The sequence below is a fragment of the Castor canadensis genome, chromosome 5 (assembly GCF_047511655.1).
Source record: "Castor canadensis chromosome 5, mCasCan1.hap1v2, whole genome shotgun sequence".
Classification (NCBI taxonomy): domain Eukaryota; kingdom Metazoa; phylum Chordata; class Mammalia; order Rodentia; family Castoridae; genus Castor; species Castor canadensis.
In genome coordinates this window covers 68,762,629-68,783,390 of record NC_133390.1, presented here as the reverse complement: position 1 = coordinate 68,783,390, position 20,762 = coordinate 68,762,629, and the positions used below count along the sequence as shown (strand labels likewise).

Here is a 20,762-nt window from a genome sequence, read left to right as displayed (position 1 = left end):
TTTCTGAACTTGTTGTTTTAATGATGATATGTCATGGAGTGGTTCTATTTTGATCTGGTCTGTTTGGTGTCCTGGAGGCCTCTTGCATCTCTATGGGAATATCTTTCTCTAGATTTGGGAAATTTTCCATTATTATTTTGTTGAATATATTATGCATTCCCTTTGCTTGCACCTCTTCTCCTTCTTCGATGCCCATGATTCTCAAGTTTGGTCTTTTGGTGGAGTCGGTGAGTTCTTGCATTTTCTTTTCACAGGTCTTGAGTTGTTTAATTAATAGTTCTTCAGTTTTTCCTTTAATTACCATTTCATCTTCAAGTTCTGAGATTCTGTCTTCTGTTTGTTCTATTCTGCTGGATTGGCCTTCCGTTTTGTTTTGCAGTTCTGTTTCGTTCTTTTTTTTGAGGTTTTCCATATCCTGGCAGTTTTCCTCTTTAATGTTGTCTATTTTTGTCCTGAGTTCATTTATCTGTTTATTCATTGTGTTCTCTCTTTCACTTTGGTGTTTATACAGTGCTTCTATGGTTTCCTTTATTTCTTCTTTTGCTTTTTCAAATTCTCTATTTTTGTTGTCTTGGAATTTCTTGAGTGTCTCCTGTACATTTTGGTTGACCCTATCCAGTATCATCTCTATAAAATTCTCATTGAGTACTTGTAGTATGTCTTCTTTTAAATTATTCTTGTGGGCTTCATTGGGTCCTTTGGCATAGTTTATCTTCATTTTGTTGGAGTCTGGATCTGAGTTTCTGTTCTCTTCAGTCCCCTGTGGTTCCTGTACTAATTTTTTGCTGTGGGGAACCTGGTTTCCCTGTTTTTTCTGTCTTCCCGTCATTGTCTTTGGTGTTGTTACTGTCCCTGTACTGTGTGCAATTAAGTATTTTCTAGCTTGTAATAATAACAATGGTAATATTTAGAATGGAAGGGTGAGCTGAGATGGAAAGCAAGAAGTTAAAGAAAAGGGGAAAACAAATATACAGACAAGAGGGAGAAAGCAGAACAAGGTATCAGACAAGAGAGTTTGAAAGGTATAAACAGGGAGTGTTAGTGTACTAATCGACAGTAAACTGAACAGACATTAGAGAGACAGAGAGAGGATTGAAAATCAAAGATAAAAAAATAAAAAATAAGTAAATGAAAGAAATATCTATATATAAAAATGAATTAAAATAAAATGGAAAATAGAAAATTAAAAAAAAAAAAGAAAAAAACTTCCAAGTTTATATGCAATGCAGTTTCAGTCTTAATAATTTGCGTGTCTGTCTCAATCTCCAGTCCTGGAGTTGGTGCCTCAGATGTTGTTCTGTAGTTGTCTCATCAAAGGGGATGCATAAAGTAGAACAAAACTACACACACACACACACACACACACACACACATACACACACACACACAAAACCCCACCAAGTGTCCCAAGTTCAAATGCAATACAGTTTCAGTAAGTTTTTCGGCTTGCAGGTGTAATTTGGTTGTTCTCTCATCAAAGGTAGGGAGAAAAAGAAAAAAAAGCGTCTGGAGACAGTTCTGAGAGTGGTATCTGCAACTGTGGCTTGCTTGCCTGCTGCTCTCAGCCTGTAGCTGGCGGCGTTATTTATGCAGATCTCTGGGGTAAGCTAGCACTCACCTGGTCCCACAGGCTTTGTTTGTTCAGAGTTCTCCTGTGCGGGAGCCTCTGCTACAAGCTTTCCCCTTTCCAAGCACTGGGAAAGGTGACACTGCCCCCATGTTGTCAGGCCTGCGTGTTTATTTACAGTTCATGTGGGAGGTGGGTCTTCCCCCCTCTCCTCTGAAGTTTTCCTCCCACTGCCACTTTCAGAAGCTTTCCGGCTCCTGTTTACTGGGCAGTGCTGCTGCTCCTGCCGGCCACCATGTTTATTTACAGTTCACGTGGGAAGTGGGTCTTCCCTCCTCTCCTGTGGAGTTTTCCTCCCTCCTCCACTCTCACAAGCTTCCCTGCTCCTGGTTGCTGGGTGCGCGCCCCGCTCCCGCCAGAGGCTCTCCGGCCTGCCTGGCTTGTTTATTTACAGTCCCGGGAAGGCTTCCCTTCCCCCAATCTTCAGTGCTCAGGGCGCCCCCACCCTCTTTCCAGCGTATCTTAATTGTTCTTATTGCTTATTACTCAGTTTCTCTTTTTTTCCCCAGGTGGACGTCAGTCTGTCCAGGGGGCTATGCTGCTCTGGCCCAGGCTTGTCTGTGGGAGTACCGCGGTACCGCGAAGCTCACCTGGTCCACGTCTTCCCAAGCCGTATGGGCGCCGGCCACTGGCAGCCCCGGGGGCCCTCTTCGTTTCTCTGTTTAACGTGAAGTGGAGATTCTCTGCGCCGGCTGGAGGTGTGGAGGGGTCAAAGTTATGCCTTTTCTCAGTGATTATGCCTGCAAAGTGTGTCTCCTGCGTCTCTCCAAGATTTCACTATAGGAGGGTCGCTTTCTGCTTCCTACCTCTAGCCGCCATCTTGGAATCTGAGACATAGCGTCTTTTGTTTTGTTTTGTTTTGCTAGTTTAAGATAGATAGTTATACAGAGAGATTCCTAGCATTGCTTCCATGTGAATTGTAACCCACATTGGTTCATCTTTACCAGACCGCTTCACTACTTACTGATCCCCTTCCCATAGTGGCCTCTGCAAGTTTAAGATTACTTTATTCGCTCCTCCACAGTGAGCACATCAACCACATTCAAGTTTTAGGTTTCCTTTTCTTTTTCTATTTCTCCTGTGCATGTTCTCTTAGTGTGTGACCCATGTCCAATAATATTACTGCATTTGTTTTGGCACTATAACCCACATATGAGGCAGAATATGCAATTTTTGTCCTTCTGAGCCTAGCTAACTTCACTTAAGATGATGTTCTCTAGTTCCATCCATTTACTTGCAAATGACAAAATTTCATTCTTCTTTGTCTACCATACCTTTAAAAAAGAACTAATACCAATACTCCTTAAAGGTTTCCATGAAATAGAAAGGGAAGGAACACTACACAACTCATTCTATCAAGCCATTATTACACTCATTTCAAAACTGCACAAAAACACAACAAAAAAGAGAATTGTAAGCCAATATCTTTAATGAACAAAAGTTCTTAATACAATATTATAAATGGAATTCAACAACACATTAAAAAGATTATACAACATGATCAAGTTTTTTCCATTTCACAAATGCAAGGATGGCACACAATAAACAAAATCAAGGACAAAAAAATCACATGATCATCACAATTAATGCAGAAAAAGCCTTTGACTTCCTTTCATGATAAAAGCTCTGAAGAAACCAGGAATAAAAGGAATGTACCTCAATATAATAAAGGCTATATATATGACAAATGTGTACCCAAAATCATACTAAATGGGGAAAAACTGAAAACATTTCCTTTAAAGTAAAAATGAGACAAGGGTGTCCACTCTCTCTACTCTTATTCAATATAATATTGGAATTCCTAGCCAGAGCAATAAGGCCAAGGAAAGAAATAAAACTGCTTCTAATAGGTAAAGTAGCAGGATACAAAATCAATTCATAAAAATCAGCTGGGCACCAGCCCAGCTCACACCTGTAACCCTAGCTACTCAGGAGGCAGAGATCAAAAGGATCAAGGTTCAAAGCCAGCCCCGGGAAAATAGTTTCTGAGACCCTATCTCGAAAATACTCAACACAAAAAAGGACTGATGGAGTGGTTCAAGTGGTAGAGCACTTGCCTAGCAAGTGTGAGGCCCTGAGTTTAAAACCTAGTACCACCGGAAAAAATCAGTATCTTTTCTCTATACCAACAATGAACAGATTGAGAAAGAAATCAGACCAACAATCCCATTCACAATGTTTTCAAAAAATAAAATAAAACACCTAGGAATAAATTTAGTAAAGGAAGTTAAAGACCTCTACAACAAAAGCTTTATGTCTCTGATGAAAGAAATAAAAGAAGACATCAGAAGATAGAATGATCTCCCATATTCATTGATCAACAGAAGCAAAATTATGAAAATGGCTATGCTATCAAAAGCAATCTACATGTTCAATTAAATCCCCATCAAAATCCAATGACATTCTTCACAGAAATACAACATTCAAACCAAAACACCTCTAATAGCCAAAACAATTCTGAGCAAAAAGAATGCTGCAGGTATCACACTACCTAACTTCAACCTATACTACAGAGCCATAGTAATAAAAGCAGCATGTTACTGGCACAAAAATAGACACAAAGACCAATGGGACAGAATAGAAGACTCAGATATAAATCCACACAGGTACAGCTATTTAGTATTCAACAAAGGAGCCCAAAACATACATTGGAGAAACATAACCTCTTTAACAAATGCTGCTAGGAAAACTGGGTATTCACATGTAGAAAACTGAAACTAGATCCCCATCTCTTACTCCACAGTCAAAATGTATCACAGATCTTAATGCAAGACCTAAAACTTCAAAACTACTACATGAAAGAATAAGGAAAACACTGGCACATATAAGAACAGGCAATAAGTTCCTGAATAGAACTCCACTATTTAGTAAGAGAAAGAATTAACAAATGGGACTTGCATCAAACTAAAAAGCTTCTACATAGCAAAGGAAACAATCACCATACTGAAGGGACAGCCTACAGAATAGGAAAATAATCTTTGCCAGCTTTATATCTGATAAGCAATTATAACCAGAATACACTGGAAACTCAAAAAACTAAACTCCCAAAGAATTGACAACTCAATGAATAAATTGCAATGAACTAAACAGACAATTCTCAAAAGAAAAAGTAAAAATGACCAATAATTACATGAAGAAATGTTCAACATTCCTAGCTATAAAGTAAATGTAAATCAAAATGACATTAAGATTTCACCTCACTCCAGTCAGATTGGCTATCATCAAGAACACAAACAAATAGTGGCAAGGAAGGTGGGAAAAAGAAACCCTTATACTATGTTGGTAGGAATGTAAACTAGTGCAGTTTACTGTAAGGCAGTGTGGAGGTTCCTCAGAAAACTAAAAATAGACCTACCATACTAGCAATACCACTCCAGGGCCTATACCTCAAGGAATGTAAGCCAGGATACAATATAGACATTTGCATGCCATGTTTATTGCAGCACTATTCACGATAAACAAGCGATGGAAACAGCCCAGATGCCCTAAAATTATTCAATGGATTAAGAAAATATGGTATGTACAAAATGGAATATTGTTTAGCCATAAGGACCAGTGAAATTATGACATTTGCAGATAAATGAATGGAACTAGAGATCATCATGTTAAGTGAAGTAAAACAGGAGTTACATGTTTTCTGTCATATGTGGAAGACAGATCTAAAATATAAACATATATGTAAGTACAAACATGATTTTAAATGATTATATATATATATATATATATAGAAAGAGAGAGAGGGAAAGAGAACATGTTTATAATTGTGTGACTATCTGAGGGGAGGAGGAAGAGGAAAAAATGATAGCAAATAATATTGAAATACATTAATACATTGCATCTGTATAGGAAGATGACATGACAAAACATACTCAAAGCTGCTGAATACTAGGGGATTGGGGGAAAAGGTAAGGGAGAGTAAAAGAGAGGTTTAATCTAGTCAAACACAATATATTCATGGGTGAAATATCATGACTAAACCCTATTGAACAATGAATATACACTCTAAAAATGAAGGACAGCAACATAAAACAGGTCTTGTTAGGTGGCAAGTACTTGTAGGAGGGTAAGAGTAAATGGAGAGGGTGAAGAAAGGCAAATAGGGTCTATATACTTTATATACTTTATGAAATCAAAGAATGAAACTTACTGAAATTGTTTTAAGTAGACTGGAAGGGGATGAGAGAGAATGATGGAGGGGAGAAGCTTATAAAGGTACATTGAAGCATATATGAAAATGTCACAATGAAATCCTCTCATACAACTAAAATATGGTAATAAAAATGTTTAAAATTTTTTTAAAATTTCTGTAATTTTTTTTTGCAAAAAAAACTCCAACGAATGGGAATGTAGAAAATTTCCTCTATCTGATAAATGGAATATGCACAAACCTGCAGCTATCATCATACCAATTACTTACTTACTACTTATAAGACTGGGAAACAAGTGTGGCCACTCATAACACTTCAAGGTTGTTCTAAGGTTCTATTGATTCCACCTCACTCCTATTAGAATAGCCATCATCAAAAACACCACCAACAACATGCATTGGCAAGGATGTGGTGAAAGAGATTCCAAGATGGTGGCTAGAGGGAGGAAGCAGAAAGTGTGCTTCCTAAAGTAAAATCTTGGAGAGACGCTGGAGATACACATTACAGGAAAAACCACCAAGAAGAGGCAAAACTTTGACTCCTCCACTCCCCCAGCCCACACATAGCATCTCCACTTCACGTTAAATGGAGAAACCAGGAGGGCTCCGGTGCCACCGCCAGACGCCAGTGCCCAGACCACTTGGGAAGAGGCAGACCACAAGGTGAGCTAAGAGGCACGTAGTACTCCCACAGACAACCCTGGGCCAGATCAGCATAGCCCCCTGGACAGACTGACCCCAATCCAGGGAAAAAAAAAACTGAATAATAAGCAGTAACAACAAAAAAGACACATAGCAAAGAGGGTGGGGCACCCTGAGCTCCAAAGGGAGGGGAGGGGAAATCCCTCACAGAACTGTAAATAAAGGAGCCCAACGGAGAAGGCAGGAGCAGTGGCACATGCCCAGCAACCAGGAGCAGGAAAGCTTGTAAAAGTGGTGGTGGGAGGAAACCTCCACAGGAGAGGGGGAAGGCCCACTTCCCATGTGAACTGTAAATAAACATGCTGGCCTGAGAAAGCGGGTGCAGTGTCACCTCCCCCAGTGTGCTTGGAAAGGGGAAACCTTGTAGCAGTGGCGGTCCCACCCAGGAGAATCCTAAGTAAACAAAGCCTGAGGGGCCAGGTGAGTGTTACACTCAGTCCTGAGATCTGCATAAATAAAGCCTCCAGCAACAGCAGGCTGACAGCAGCAGGCAGGTAAGCCACAGCCTCAGATAGCCATTCAGAGAACTATCTCCAGACGCTTTGTTTTTCCCCCTTCCTTTGATGAGACAACAACTGAACTATACCTGCATACTGAAAAACTTAACTGAAACTGTACTGCATTTGAACTTGGGACACTTTGTGGTGTTTTTCTGTTGTGTTTGGTTTGGTTTGGTTTGGTTTTTTTCCCCTTTGATGAAACAACGACAGAACTACTTCTGAGACACCATCTCCAGGATTGGAGGCTGAGGGACTAATGCCAAAATTATTAAGACTGAAACTTTATTGCATTTGAACTTGGAGATTTTATTTACTTTATTTTTTTAAATTTTTTTACTTTATTTTTTCAATCTTCTGTCTCTCTAATGCTTGTTCAGCTTACTGTTGATTAGTACACTATCTCTCCGTTTATATCTTTGAAACTTTTGTTTGTTTGTTTGTTTTGATTTTTTCACTTGTTTGTTTATTTCCTTTTTCCACTTTCTTTAACTTCTTTGCTTTCCCTCTCGTTTCACCCTTCCATTCTAAATGTCACTATTGTTATTATTACAAGCTAGAAAATACTTAATTACACACAGTACAGGGACAATAACACCACTAAAGGCAATAATGGGAAGACAGAAAAAACAGGGAAACCAATTTCCCCACAGCAAAAAATTAGTACAGGAACCAGAGGGAAATGAAGAAAACAGATACTCAGATTCAGACTCCAACAATATGAAGATAAACTATGCCAAAGAACCCAATGAAGTCCACAAGAATAATCTAAAAGAAGAAATACTACAGGTAATCAATGAGAATTTTATAGAGATGATACTGGGTATGGTCAACCAAAATGTACAGGAGACACTAAATTCCAAGACAATAAAAACAGAGAATTTGAGAAAGCACAAGAAGAAATAAAAGAAACCATAGAAGCATTGTATAAACACCAAAGTGAAACAAAGAACACAATTAATAAAGACATAAATGAACTCAGGACGAAAATAGACAACATTAAAGAAGAAACGACTTAGGATATGGAAAACCTCAAAAAAAATTACAAAACAGAATTGCAAAATAAAATGGAAGGCCAATCCACCAGAACAGAGCAAACAGAAGACAGAATCTCAGAACTTGAAGATGAAATGGTAATTAAAGGAAAAACTGAAGAACTATTAGTTCAACAACTCAAGACCTGTGAAAAGAAAATGCAAGAACTCACCAACTCCATCAAAAGACCAAAACTGAGAATCATGGGCATGGAAGAAGGAGAAGAGGTGCAAGCAAAGGGAATGCATAATATATTCAACAAAATAATAACAGAAAATTTCCCAAATCTAGAGAAATCTATTCCCATACAGATGCAAGAGACCACCAGAACACCAAACAGACCAGACCAAAACAGAATTACTCCATGGCATATTATCATTAAAACAACAAATACAAAGACATGAGAAAGAATATTGAAGGCTGTAAAAGAGAAAATACAAATTACATACAAAGGTAAACCCATCAAAATCACAGCAGACTTCTCAACAGAAACATTAAAAGCAAGAAGAGCTTGGGGTGAGGTATTCCGGGCACTGAATGAAAATAACTTTAACCCTAGAATATTCTACCCAGCAAAACTATCATTCAAAATAGATGGAGCAATAAAAGTCTTCCATGATAAGCAGAAACTAAAACAATATGTGACCGCAAAGCCACCATTACAAAAGATTCTTCAAGGGATTCTGCACACAGAAAGTGAAACCCAACATGACCATGAAAGGGCAGGCAGCACCAAACTACAGGAAAAGAGAAAGCAAGAAAGTAGAGAGTAACCTCAATGGACGGAACTGGAGAACATCATTCTGAACGAGGTCAGCCAGGCTCAGAAGACCAAAAATTGCACGTTCTCCCTCATACGCGTACTTTAGATCTAGGGCAAATGCAACAATGTGGTTGGACTTAGACCACATGACAAGGGGAGAGCACATACGGGAGATATGGGAATAGGTAGAAAACCCAAAACATGAAAGCATTTGATGTCTCCACTCCAGAGGAACTAATACAGAAACTTTAAAGTGACAGAGGTTAACAAGAGAAGAGGATCAGGAACCAGTGTAAAGATCAGTTAGAGATGAGTCAACTTGTGTTGTAACACATTTGTACATGAAAGCAATGCTAGGAATATTTCTGTATAGCTATCTTTAATTCAACTAGCAAAAACACTCTGTCTTCCTTATTATGGTTATGTCTTCTCTTCAACAAAACTAGAGATAAGGGCAGAATAGGTTCTGCCTGGAAGTGAGGAAGTGGGGGAGATGGTGGGGGAGGTGAGCAGGGAGGAGAAATGACCGAAACAATGTACACACATATGAATAAATGAATAGTAAAAAATTTTTTTAAATAAATAAAATAAAAAAATAAATCTTTCTATACATAGAAAAAAGAAAGGAAAAGAAAGGATACATCCAGACAAGAAAGGAAGAACTAAAACTACTTATTTGAAGATAATAAAAATTGGATACATACTTTAAAATTAGAAATAAATATTTAGAACTTTAAAACTCTAAAAATTAAAGGGCTAAATACAGTGGCTCAAGCCTGTACTACTAGCTACTTTGGAGGTGGAGATAAGAAGGATCAGGGTTCGAGGCCAGTCTAAGCAAAAAGTTTGCAAGACTCTCCATTCAAACCAAAGGCTAGGCACAGTTGCATGCACCTGTCATCCCAGTTAAACTAATGAAGCTTCAAATAGAAGAATCACGGTCTAGGCCAGCCCAGGCATTAAAGCAAGACCCTATCTCAAAAGTAACCAACAGAAAAGAGCATGGAGAGTGGTTTAAATGGTAGAGTACCTGTTTAGCAAGTATGAGGCCCTGAGTTTAAATCCCACTAATGCAAAAAATAAAAGACTAAAAAAGGAGTTCCACAGGCTATTATAAAATTAATGTACAGAAAATCAATTGAGAGATGTGTCAAGCCTACTAGAGATCCCAATGACCAATTGCAGTATAGAGTTCCACTGTTACTCATTTAAAATGAACTTTTGCCCCCCCCAAAAAAGTGACAGTTCACATCACATTTAACAGTTCTTTAAGATAATCTGTTTTAAGCATGTCTATTAGATATATAACTATCAGATGTCTGACAGTTGCTTAGAAACTATTAAAACTAATTCAAGATTGTTCAAATATAATTCATTGACCAAAGATATTATTTATTCATAGAGGCATACAATATTTTATATATTTTCATAATCATTCATTCTATCAGTGCCAAGACAAGAAAAAAAGACATTGTTTCTCTTGGACTAACAGAAAATTTAAATTGATATCACTGATTTGAACTGTTTACATAAAGACAAATTTCTTGATCTGTCATGTGAAAAATCAGGATTAGAAATCCAGTCCTTTCTATTATTCTATATTGAATAATTTTATGAGGATGGCAAATAAAAATCAGATTTTAAAAAAGTTTTATTTATATATACTAGAAATAAAGTAGCCAAATATAAAATTAAGAAAATAATAACATTTCTAGTAAATAGCATCCAAAGGAATGAAATACTTAGGAATAAAATGAACAAAAGAAGTGTAAAGCTTATATCCTGAAAATTATAAAACATTAAACAAGATATAAATAAACGAGAGGCATCCCATATACATGGATTAATAGATTTAAATTAGTAAGAATCAATGTAATCTCTATCAAAAACTCAGATGGATGTTTCAAGAAATTCATATAGACATTCATAGGGTCCAGAAGAACAAAGAAGACTCATGTTTTCTGGGGTTTTTTTAAATTTTTTTTATTATTCATTTATTCAAATGAACACACACTGTTTGGGTCATTTTTCCCCCCTGACCCCTTCTCTACCTTCTCCCCATTCCCCCAACATCACACTTAATGGTGAAAAACTGAAACCATTTCCCCTAAAATGAGGAACAAGACAAGGGTGCCCACTATCCTCACTCCTTTTCAACATAGTACTGGAAGTTCTAGACAGAGAAATTAAGCAAGAAGAAGAAATAAAAGGAATACAAACAGGTAAAGAAACTGTCAAAATATCCCTATTTGCAGATGATATGATCTTAAAAACCCAAAAAACCTCTTAGACACCATAAACAGGTATAGCAAGGTGGCAGGATACAAAATCAACTTATAAAAATCATTAGCTTTTCTATACACCAACAATGAACAAACTGAGAAGGAATATATGAAAACAATTCCATTTACAATAGCCTCAAAAAAAATCAAATACCTAGGAGTAAACTTAACAAAACCTGTGAATGACCTCTACAAGGAGAATTACAAACCTCTGAAGAAAGAGATTGAGGAAGACTACAGAAAATGGAAAGATCTCCCATGCTCATGGATTGGAAGACTCAACATAGTAAAAATGGCTATACTACCAAAAGCAATCTACATGTTTAATGCAATTCCCATCAAAATCCCAATGACTTTCATCACAGAGATTGAAAAATCTATCCTAAAATTCATTTGGAAACACAAGAGACCTTGAATAGCCAAGGCAATACTAAGCAAAAAGAGCAATGTTGGCAGTATCACAACACTCAACTTCAAACTATATTACCAAGCAATAGCAATAAAAACAGCATGGTACTGGCACAAAAACAGACATGAAGACCAGTGGAACAGAATAGAGGACCTGGATATGAATCCACACACAACTATACCCACCTTAGTTTTGACAAAGGGGCCAAAAATATACAATGGAGAAAAGACAACCTCTACAACAAATGTTCCTGGGAAAAGTGGTTATTCATCTGCAAGAAACTGAAACTAGATCCATGTTTATCACCCTGTGCTAGTATCAACTCGAAATGGATCAAGGACCTTAGTATCAGACCCCAAACTCTGAAGATAGTACAGGAAGGAACAGGAAACACTCTTGAAGTAATAGGTAAAGGCAAGGACTTCCTCAATAGAACCACAGCAGCCCAGCAACTAAGAGAAAGAATGGACAAATGGGACTTCATAAAATTAAAAAGCTTCTGCACAACAAAAGAAATGGTCTCTAAACTGAAGAGACCACCCACAGAGAGGGAGAAAATATTTGCTAACTATACACCAAAGGACTGATAACCAGAATATACAGGGAACTTAAACTAAACTCTCCAAAAATCAATGAACCAATTAAGAAATGGACAACTGAACTAAACAGTACTTTCTTAAAAGAAGAAATTCAAATGGCCAAAAAACACATGAAAAAATGCTCACCATTTCTAGCCATATAGGAAATGCAAATCAAAACACACTAAGATTCCACCTCACCCCTGTTAAAATAGCTATCATCAAAAACACCACCACCAACATGCATTGGCAAGGATGTGGGGAAAAAGGAACCCTCATACACTGCTGGTGGGAATGCAAGCTGGTGTAACTATTCTGGAAAAAAATTTGGAGGCTTCTTAAAAATGTAAACATAGACCTACCATATGATCCAGCAATCCCACTCCTGGGGATATACCCAAAGAAATGCAACACAGATTACTCCAGAGGCATCTGTACACCGATGTTTACTAAAGCGCTATTCACAATAGCCAAGTTATGGAAACAGCCAAGATGCCCCACTACTGATGAATGGATCAAGAAAATGTGGTATTTCTACACAATGGGATTTTACTCAGCCATGAAGAAGAATGAAATCTTATCATTTGCAGGTAAATGGATGGAACTGGAGAACATCATTCTGAGTGAGGTTAGCCAGACTCAAGACCAAAATCGTATGTTCTCCCTCATATGTGTACTTTAGATCTAGGGAAAATATAGCAATGTTGTAGGACTTGGGTTACATGACAAGGGGAGAATATATACAGGAGGTACAGAGTTAGATAGAAAGCCCAAAACTTGAAAGCATCTGACGTCCCCACTCCAGAGGAATTAATACAGAAACCTTAAAGCAACAGAGGTCAACATGAGAAGGGGATCAGAAACCAGTGTAAAGATCAGTTAGAGATGAGTCAACTTGTGTTGTAACACATTTGTATGTGAACACAATGCTAGGAATCTCTCTGTATAGCTGTCCTTATCTCAACTATCAAAAATGCTATGTCTTTCTTATTATTGTTTATTTCTACTCTTCAACAGAACTGGAGAAAAGCGCAGAACAGGTTCTGCCTGGAAGGGAGGGGAGGGAGGAGAGGGGGAGATGGAGGCATGAGGGAGAAATGACCCAAACAATATATGCACATGTGAATAAATGAATAATGATAAATTTAAAAATTAACCAACAGACACACACAAAATTTTTTATTGTTCACTTATTCACATGTGTGAATATTGTTTGGGTCATTTCTCCCCCTGCTCACTTCCCCCACCATCTCCCCTCCCTCCTTACTTCCAGGCAGAACCTGTTCTCCCCTTATCTCTAATTTTGTTGAAGAGGAACATAACCATAATAAGGAAGACAAAGTGTTTTTGCTAGTTGAGTTAAAGAAAGCTATACAGAAATATTCCTAGCATTGCTTTCATGTACAAATGTGTTACAACACAAGTTGACTCATCTCTAATTGATCTTTACACTGGTTTACAATCCTCTTCTCATGTTGACCTCTGTCACTTTAAAGTTTCTGTATTAGTTCCTCTGGAGTGGAGACATCAAGTGCTTTCATGTTTTGGGTTTTCTACCTATTCCCATATCTCCCGTATGTGCTCTCCCCTTGTCATGTGATCTAAGTCCAACCACATTGTTGCATTTGCCCTAGATCTAAAGTACACATATGAGGGAGAACATACAATTTTTGGTCTTCTGAGCCTGGCTAACCTCGCTCAGATTGATGTTCTCCAGTTCCGTCCGTTCTTATCTGCAAATGACAAGATTTCATTCTTCTTCATGGCTGAGTAAAATTCCATTGTGTATAAATACCACATTTTCTTGATCCATTCATCAGTAGTGAGGCATCTTGGTTGTTTCCATAACTTGGCTATTGTGAATAGTGCTGCAATAAACATGGGTGTGCAGATGCCTCTGGAGTAACCTGTGTTGCATTCCTTTGGGTATATCCCCAGGAGTGGGATTGCTGGATCATATGGCAGATCTAAGTTTAGATTTTTAAGAAGCCTCCAAATTTTTTTCCAGAATAGTTGCACCAGCTTGCATTCCCTCCAGCAGTGTACAAGAGTTCCTTTTTCCCCATATCCTTGCCAATACATGTTGGTGGTGGTGTTTTTGATGATGGCTATTCTAACAGGGGTGAGATGAAATTTTAGTGTGGTTTTGATTTGCATGTTTTCTGTTTTTAAGACTTATATAAATCTATAGTAATCAAGAGAATGAGGTGCTGGCATAAGTACAGATATGTAAGTCAATGAAACAGAACTGAGATTCCAGAAATAAATTCTCACATTTTCAGTAGGTTGACAGAGGATGAAAGTGCCAAGACAATTCAAGAAGAAAAGAAGAGTCTTTCAACAAATGATGCTGCAACTGGATATCTATATGCAAATCAAGCAAGCTGAATCCCTACTTATGTCACACATAAAAATTAGCTTAAACTGGGTCAGATCTCAAATCTAAAGGTAAAGCCAAAACAAAAATATTATGTTTAATATATGTCTAAATTGTGGAATGGTAGGCAATGCTTTATTAAATACTATATCAAAAGCTCAAGTAACAAAAGGAAAAGCTGACATTTTGAACTTTGTCAAAATTAAAAACTTAAGAGACTTAACATCATTAGCCATTAGTGAAAAATAAATCATATCCACAAAATACAACTGCACACTTCTAAGATGGCTGTAATTAAAAGACAGCTATACTAACACATGTTATGAAGATGCAGAGAAAATAGATCCCTAATACATTGCGAGTAGAAATGGAAAATCATGCAGCCTCTTTGGAAGTCAGTTTGGCAGTTCCTCAAAGTTTGAAGTAATATACAGATAGCATATAACACAACAATTCTGCTAGTGGGTATAAACCCAAAAGGAATTAAAATATAAATCTTAATAAAATATTAATATGAATATTCATAATAGCCCAAAAGAAATAACTCCAATATCCATCAACTGCTAAATAGATAAGTAAAATGTGGTATACAACAGAATATTGTTCACCAGTAAAAAAGAATTGAGCTAATACTTGCTACAATACAGATAAACCCTAAATACCTTACACTAATTGAAGATGCCAGTTGCATATTCTATGATTTAATTGACATGAAATGTGTGGACAGGAAAATCTGTAGAAACAGGATTTCTATCAGTGATTGTCTGGGGATAAGAGTTCAGAGTAACAGAAATTAACTGCTAAGTAATACAAAGTTCCTTTTGGGGGGTGATGAAAATGTTCTAAAATTGAGGTGGCTGTACAACTACGTAAATATACTAAATACTATCGAAAGGTACACTATAAATAGGTGAGTTGTATGGTAACTGAGGTTGTATCTCCATATGAATATTGTTCTTCTCAAATGAAAAATTGTATCATCCAACAAAGTATGCACTAAGAATTGGGTCAGTTGGCATGTTGAACTGATTTCAAAAGAATCAAGACCAGGAACAGGAATGGTAAAGATGTGGTTTAAAAAAAAATCAGAAGCAAGAAGAACAGAATGTGAATATGACTGCATCAAGGTAAAATATTCTCAATTTTAGAAGAGTCAGAAATGGTTATTAAAATACTATTTGCTCAGCTGGTGAAGTAAGACAATTGAAACAAAGATGAGAAACGAGAACAATGAAGTTCTTCAATAGCTAATTTTCTTAATGCTGCTTTGCTTCACTTGCTTTCTTTCTCTTTACTCACTCTTCAAAACATTACAAGAAATGAGGATGAGTGGCGAACTATATCAACAGTTACACAAACAAAGATACAAGAGAGAATTGGTTGCAAGTATATGTAAGGACTGGTCACATTACCCTGAGTTAAGGAAGTTGCTACCACCCTTAAGCGTGAAATAAACAAACCTGTGCTAATTGCAGATACTACAAAAGACAATACCAGAAACAAAACTAATTTTTACTTTCTTCCTACACTGTAATCTGACACAAGTGCCTCCTTTGGGAAAATCTAAACAGAATCTAAGGAAGTCTGAACAGTTCGATCTTAGATTAGTTTTAAACTTAGGTGTGTATGTGTGTGAAAGAGAGAGAGAGAGGCGGGGAGAGAGAGAGAGAGGAGAGAGAGAGAGAGAGAGAATACAGAAGGATCTGGACAGAACTGAGAACAAGACAATGAGGCAAAGCAGAATTTATATTAGCCTGGTTGCCTAATCTTACAGCTCTCATAACATCCCCAAAACCACCTGTGATAGAAACTGCCTACTGTTCCCTTATTTAGTTTATACACAGCAATACAGGTTAAAGACTATTCCTCAGCTTCCACTGCAGGCTGGATTAGACTCTGTACAAAAGAATGAGAGCAAAAATGGTTATCTACTTTTAATAGAAAAGGAAAATATTCCCTATTTCTCTTATCTTCTTACTGGTTGGAAAATAGATAAAATGCCAGAAGTTGGAACAGCCATCTCTGAAGATGAGATGGAAACTCTATGTTGAGGATGGATAAGCAACAAGATAGATCGTGTTGGTATCATGACACCACACAGTCATTGAATAAATTCTGGGTCATTTGTGCTTGAACAGACTCATAAAAGAGAAATAAATTTCTCTATCAATTAAGCCACAGATAAGTGGTTCAGGAACATAATTACATATGCAAATACTCCTGACATCCAAAGCTATAGTTTTTATATCTAAACATAGAACTAGTGCCAGTAACCACCAGAAACTAGAAGGTACAGAAAAAGAATAACAAGGGGGAACAGGAGACAGAATATTGCAATTATGAAATAAGTTCATTTTATTTAAAAATTGTTCTTCGTAGAAAATTTGTCTGTTTTCTAATATTAATTCAGTTATCTGGTTTGGTCTACAAATGTTATCCTCTTGTAAAGAAAGGGTAGTGAGGAGAAACACTCTAGATCTTAAGTCCAGAAATTAGAAATGTAAATCTAAAACACTGTACAGTCATGAACTCATACAGTTTCAGATAAAATGTCTGGTTCATTCTTCCACAGTAAGGGGCACTCAGGTATATACAACATATTCTGTCACTTTAATAAGCAAAAACCAATTACTGAAACTGTGCAACAACCCTCAACCATCAGTGAGAAAATTCCTTCAATTTCAATGAAACTTGTTTCCAATAACAGTCAAATCACTTGAACCCTGAGTTTTTTAGGATGATTTTCATATCTTCAGTTCTTCCCTAATTTTGATGTCATCAAAGATTGCTCACAGTATTGTTGAATAATTTCACCCTCTCTTGGATGAAAGAAAGGATTAACAGGAACATGACAGGCATGGGACATCATGGAGTGGCATAACTATAACAGAAATAACAAGTTCCTTTGAAAGTTTTTTATTTTAAAAAAGTCTGCTCTGTAGGCACAAGTGGGCAAACTACCTGTATATGAAAATGTTATTCGTCATTGGTACTAATTTCTCAGTAAAAGTTGCAAATCTCTTGAAACTATCATGTTCAAAAGGCAATTGATAATAAAATTAAAAAGTAAAGCACTAATCCACCCCCACTTTATAAGATATTTTGAAATAGGTACAGTATAAATGGAATGTTTATTAATTTTTTTGAAATTTTATACTCTACTGTTTTTCTTTTCTCATTTTAGTTTTATTTTTATCACATGCAGTAATATACCTAATCAGATAATTCTACAGGACAGGCTTATATAGTTAAATTCATTTATCCCTTCTTCCTCTCACTGCCTAGTTCCCAAATTCAACCACTTTTCATTCTCTTTTGATTTTTATTTTGGCATATTTACCTAGAGTATTTCAAGATAACATTCTTATATCACTTCTTAATGAAAAGTATTCCATTTTTCATCTACCCCAGTTTACATACAAGTGTACTTTCCATAGTCCCATCCTCCCAGTAAATCATAAATGTCCACATTATTATTCCTACTCTCTTATTTTGTCACACAAATGTTTTTGTTCTCTGAGGTTAATTTTTTTCTTCATTACTTAGCTTTTACATGTTTGTCACTAATTCAACCCCAAAATCCTCCTCCAATTACCCAAATTGTCTTTTAATATGATAAATATGAGGAAAACATATTTTCACAGAGAGAGAGAGAGAGAAAGAGAGATAGTTATGCGAAATGAAAACAATTCATGGTGACAAAAATCCAAACCAGTTTCCTGATCTAGCAGTAAAAAAAAAAGAGAGAGACTGCAAGGAAAGGGCCATGGGGATGAAAATGTTCTCTGTTTTGAATATGGCAATACTTTCACAGAAAACTCATCACATCATACACTATATATAACTTCAGATTGTTTTAAGCACAAAACAAAAAAGGTTTATGAACATAGGTGCAAAGTGCTATAAAGTAAGTTAAATTGAGTAATATATCCAATGGTCAATCATAACCAAAGAAAGCTTATTCCAAAAATGTAAGTATAGATGTTAAATATATATACTTCATAATAACTTTTAAAGTTAGTATATTACTAACTTATTTCAAATGATTCCTTTCCTTAATGTAAATTTTAAGTTCTCAAGGCCCCAGCCTTTACATTGTAGAAATTTCTAACTTCTTACAAAACAAACCTGTGTAAGATACAGAAAAGTGAATATTACTATTCATCCTATGGATGTCTTTGCAAATGTTATTTATAAAAAGGAGTCTTATAAGACAACTGTTTCAATTTTTTTTCACTACTCTTTGTTGTATAAATGTTTTAACTACTGCTGTCGGCTTTCTCTCCTCTGAGTGGTAGTGAGGATCATAACCAAAAGAAAAGGCTGCCTGTTAAAAAGGCACCAACAAAGTAAAATTTTAAAAACCTGAAAGAAATATTCATTCCAACCAATGCACAAATTGTAACAAAGAAATAAATAGAAAATGCAATGCAATATGACTCCTCCAAAAGCTTACAACCCCTTTATAACCCAAAAGTATGGAAATGGCTGAAATGCCAGACAAGTAATTCAACAGTTGAGATTTTAAAATGATCAATCACCTCAAAAAGGATTATAAAAAAAGATGAATTAATTAAGGAAGTCAATTAAGACTTGGAAGAGAATGTTAGCAATAAGAATGAGAAATTCAACAAGGAAATTCATATTCTGAAAAAAAAATGTGGGAAAGAAAAACTCAATAAATCAACTAAAATCCACTGCAGATTGTATTACCAACACACTAGAACAAGCAGAAGGAAGAACATTAGGTACTGAAGACAAGTTTGAGAAAACAGTATATTTAGACAACAATAAAGAAACAAACAAACAAAAACCAAGTATTATTGCAACTTTCAAGAACTTTGAAGCACAATTAAGAGATCAAACCTAAGAATCCATGGGGTAGAAGAAGGAGCTGAGATATGAAGTAGAGGCATAGAAAAACTACTCAATGAAATTAGAGAAGGAAATTTCCCAAATCTAGGGAAAGACATGGGCAGTCAAGTACCAAAGGCATTTAAGACCCCCCAAATAGGCATGACCAGAAAAGAACATTCCATTCTTCTTCTCTTCACATCATGTTATAGTTAAAATGCCAAGACTGAAGAACAAAGAAAGGATATTGAAAGCTGCAAGAGAAAAACATCAACTGACTTACAAAGGTAAACTCATCAGATTTACATCGAACTTTCAACAGAAAATCTAAAAGTAAAGAAAAGGCCAAAGTGACAATTCAAGTCCTGAGAATAAATAATTGCCAATGAAATAACTACATCCAGCAAAATATACCCCTTAAAACTGATGAACAAATGAAGACCTTCCAAGATAAGCACAAACCAAAGTGATTGATGACACCTAAGTCAGCATTGCAGAAGATACTTAAAGAAATCCTACATATAGATGAGGAATAAATACAGTCACAAACACAACATCTCAGGAAAAAATAAATTTCATGAGAGGATTGGATGAACACACTAGAGTTAGGAAAGAAACAAACATGTTCAACTCAGTAAACCAGCAAACCCCTAAAATGAACAAGAAACAAGGGAAAGAACAAATAGTACTTGAATCAAACAAAAAAAAATTATAGGAATCAGCAAATACCTCTAAATAAAAACCCAAAATGTAAATTGTCTTAACACTCCTATTAAAAGATGCAGACTGAATGATGGGAATAAAACGACAAGATGAAACTGTTTATTGACTATAAGAAACATACCTCACTGGCAAAGACATACACAGACAAAGTGAAAGAATGGAAAACAATATAAAAATCTTTGACAGCTACTCATCTGAGAAGGGATAAATATCCAGAATATATAAAGAACTCTATAATAAACACCAAAACAACAAATAGGTCAATCAATAAATGGGCAAATGAATAGAACAGACAGTTCCCAAAAGTAATACAGTCAATAAATATATTTTAAAATGTCCAACATCCTTATCTGTAAAGGAAATACAAATCAAAACTACATTAAGATTTCATTTTGTAGCATGGCTCAAATGGTTTCACACCTGCCTACCAAGTGCAAGGCCCTGAGTTCAATCCCCAGTACCGCCACACACACACACACACACACACACACACACACACACACACGATTCCATCTGACCCCAATCAGAATGGCTATCATCAAGAAAACAATAACTGATGCAGGGAACCTTATACACTGTGTTGGGAATGTAAATTAGTGCAGCTACTATGGAAATTAGCATGGAGATTCATCAAAAACTGAAAATGGAACTACGGTATGCTCCTGCTACAGCACACCTAAATACATACCTGAAGGAATCAAAGTCAGCACAATAGAGACACCTGCACAGCTATGTTTATTGCTGCACTATGCACAATAAACCAAGTCA

General features: G+C 36.4%; 1 protein-coding gene across 4 annotated transcripts in view; it reads right to left on the bottom strand.

The window, feature by feature from the left end:
• Positions 1-20,762, bottom strand: part of Stxbp5l (syntaxin binding protein 5L) — a 391,328-nt gene that overhangs the window by 331,615 nt on the left and 38,951 nt on the right. The window contains exon 1 of one of the 4 annotated variants that reach the window (XM_074073248.1): positions 2,218-2,232. The exons of the other annotated variants lie outside the window; for them this stretch is intronic. The gene's annotated coding sequence lies outside the window, so the exon portion shown is untranslated. Of the gene's footprint in view, positions 1-2,217; positions 2,233-20,762 lie in introns of those variants that run through there. 4 annotated transcript variants of the gene reach the window in all.